The sequence below is a fragment of the Chenopodium album genome, chromosome 8 (assembly GCF_948465745.1).
Source record: "Chenopodium album chromosome 8, dcCheAlbu1.1, whole genome shotgun sequence".
NCBI lineage: Eukaryota > Viridiplantae > Streptophyta > Magnoliopsida > Caryophyllales > Amaranthaceae > Chenopodium > Chenopodium album.
Window position 1 is genome coordinate 27,034,889 of NC_137841.1, and position 3,903 is coordinate 27,038,791.

Consider the following 3,903-nt stretch of genomic DNA (forward strand, 5'->3'; position numbering starts at 1 on the left):
TGGACAATTCATTAGGGAGGGAGAAGATTACCCATGCTACGACTTTTCGGAACCCTTAGTTTTGGAAGGAATCAAGAAGCCTGGATTTGAAATATTTCATGATTGCTACTTCTTGGATGACGATCTTAGTATCGTTAAATCAAAACACCCAACTCTAGGGTGCTATGATGGGCAAGCATTTAACTTGTTGTTTGGACTAGAGCAAAGTCATGTCGCAACAATGACCAAACAAAACGCCATTCAAGATGAAGCTTTTGACCCAACCTCATTGATCACCCCTTCAAACGAAACTTTAGAGCATGGATGGAAGAAATCTTTCAAATGGATCAATCACAAAGGCGATAAAGTGGAAATCGTCGCAGGCGAAGGGAAGATTTTTGATGAATGGGATGATGAATTTATTATAGACTCTAGGGAAGCTGAAAATTTAGGCCTTGTGGCCATTACTTAGTCTTTATTTTCTAGTTCTAAGGACGAAGATCCCAAAAAGGATTCTTCTCTTGATAAACTCTCTTTTGATTTTAATAATATGAGCTCTATTTCCGAGTATATGCCTTCTCTTGAGTCTTTCGAATGCTATAACAATCAATCTAATAAAAATGATAACATTAATAAATTTGTTGAATTAATGAATGAACGAGAACAAAAGAACCCTATCGTTGAAGAAACTGAAATATTTAATATAGGAACTAACGAAAATAAGAGAGAGAAGTCAAAATTGGCTTAACTCTAAATCCGGAAGAGCGATTGACCCTCATATCGACGGTCAAAGAATTAGAAGACGTGTTTGCTTGGTCTTACAAGGACATGCCTTGAATAGATAGGGAAATCGCGGAACATACCATTCCCTTGAACCCTACTTCTAAACCAGTAAAACAAAAACTTCGACGAATGAAACCTGATGTCGCATTAAAAATAAAAGAAGTACAAAAACAGTTGGGCGCCGGTTTTATTCGCGTATGTAATTACCCAGAATGGGTAGCGAACATCGTTCCAGTCCCTAAAAAGGATGGACGAGTTCGCATGTGTGTCGACTTTAGGGATCTTAATAAAGCTAGCCCTAAAGACGATTTTCCTCTACCACATATTGATATATTGGTAGATAACACAGCTGAGCATGCGATGTTATCCTTTACGGATGGATACGCAGGTTACAACCAAATTTTAATGGAAAAAGAAGATGAAGAAAAGACATGCTTTATTACCCCTTGGGGTACGTATTGCTACATAGTAATGCCATTTGGTTTAAAAAATGCAGGAGCTACGTACCAAAGAACGGCTACGACTCTCTTGCATGATATGATGCATAAAGAAATAGAAGTGTATGTGGATGATATGATAGTGAAGTCCAAAGATAGAATGGGACATATAAAAGCTTTACGCAAATTTTTCACTCGCATAAAATAATATAAAATGCGATTGAATCCACAAAAATGCGCCTTCGGAGTAACTTCTGGTAAGTTACTCGGATACGTAGTAAGAACACGTGTCATCGAGATCGATTTCTCTAAAATAAAGGCAATTGTTGACATGCCTCCCCCTCAAACAGAAAAAGAAATTAGGGGATTCCTTGGCAAATTACAATACATTAGTCGATTTATCAACAAATTGATTATGACTTGTGAGCCAATATTTAAAAAATTGAAAAAAGAGGAGAAACATGAATGGGACAATCAATGTCAAAAGGCCTTTGAGAAAATCAAAGATTATCTCAAAAGTCCACCAATTTTAGCACCACTAGTACCCAAACTACCTCTTAGGCTATACATTAAAGTTACAGACACAACCATAGGGGCCATGTTAGCATAAGAGGTAGAAAAAATCGAAAGTGAAATATATTATATAAGTAAGAAATTCATCCAATACGAAACAAAATATAGCACCTTGGGAAAGACAAGCCTAGCTGTAGACACCTAAAAATGTCTCCCCAAAACCAAACCCGATGATGAACAACCTTTCACTGTCATTATTGGTCGGGTTGAGTATTTAATCTTGGAGTGCTTAAAATCGATATTTCCATTTCATAAAACCAACCCTATTCCTAGCCCATTTTCCCAAACCATAACTTATTTTCCTCTTTTCGTGCCTTTAAACCCAAAATAATTCATTTCGTGTCCTTTAAAATCATTTATTTCGTATCCTTTTTATAAAAACGTTTAGTTGAGTTTATTTTGGTCCATTATCTGGGTTCAATGATTGAATATTTGGATGGGTATTTAAAAGAGCTTCCCAACGATATATTATAAGCCCAAAACCAAGTTATAACGAATAAGTTATGGTCAAAATATTAAATTGAGCCCAAACCGAACCTAAGCCCACCTTACCTACGATCCAATGATCATGTGGAGGGTCCAAATTATTTAATCCCATTCCTAAACAAATTAGGATTAATTAGAAGCTTCTATAATTTTCTAAAAGATCTTAATTATCCTTTTTTAAAAGATAAGATTAAAGAGTTTGAAATTGAATAAAACTTTTTCTTTTTGAAAGTCCTAATTCTATCCGAATTGAAAGACGTTCAAAGATAGAGAGATATTATTTTCGTGCCGCATATTTTTTATCCAAATATTATATTGTTGGATAGCTCTTGAAATTATCTTTCCAATGATATATTATAATATCAATTCCGAGCTGTAACGAAAAAGATATGAATTAAATATCAAACTCTATCCAAAACTGACACCGTCCCACTATTTTGTTCATATCTTTTATTCTACAAGGGATTTTAATCTGATTGTAATTGGGTTAGAAATTAGATTTCAATAGATTTCCAAATACATCTTATTTATCTTATTCCGATTTCTGGATCAAAAGATATGATAAAAACAAAAACCGCAAAAACTGCTGTTTATCGAGTTTTATTCCGATTTAATTCGGATCTTATCTTGTTTTTTCGAACCTTATTTTTTCTCTATAAATAGAGTTTATATCTCCCATTTTTCAAGGATCAACAAGCTTGATCATCAAATAATTCTCTTCTCCCTATTTAGCCTAAACACTAGCCTCCCCATTCTTTCACTATTCCTTCCTTTAAGCACTCCAAGGAGTCCATACTTAACCCGAAGTTCTATACTTAAACCAAGGTGTGAAAGGTATAATTAACTGAGGGTTTGGACCGAATCAAATCTACATTTATTTAATTTAATTTCCATTTTATTTATATGTTTATTGAAGTTACTAACAGTTTATTCATGATGTAGCAATTCAAGGAAACGCGGAAAGTGAGTAATTAATCACTTAATTACTCTTATTTTTATTCTTTTTGATAGTATCATGATTAGGGTTAATTTATATTTGATTTGACTCACAATTTATTGTTGAATTTCTTCCAATATTAATGTTTGTTCTATTGTTATTATGATCACCATATTGCATATTTAAAGGGAATATGTAATTGAAAATCACGCCTAATAAGATAATTTGGACAACCGGTTTAGGTTCCTTTTTAATCTTGTTATTAAATCAAGTGATCACAAATATTTTAGAATTATATGTTGCATTAATATTTAACCAATTTAGCTTAATAATAGATTGGAGCAAATTGAATTTTTGTTTGTATGCCTTTGAGATCGCAGGAAACATTTTTCACTATAAGAATCGAGTAGAGGCCAATACGGGCGAATGTGACTCCATGACTCGCTTCGTACCATCATCCCCGATCCTCCTTTCTTGGTTCCGAACCATATGGAATTAGTAATATCATGGATCATGAATGGGGTGTAACCTTCATGGGTCAATCGGTGTTGCCTTCGTTGTCCCTTTATCGTGGTTGCCTTTTATGATCCGTGAACGGTTTACAAGTTCCTTAAAAACTTGTTGGCGGCTCCCTACTTTGCTTTGTCCCTAATCGTTGTCCCTAATCGTAATGTCAATTCCCACTTCCTATGAGTGCCAAGCATATTC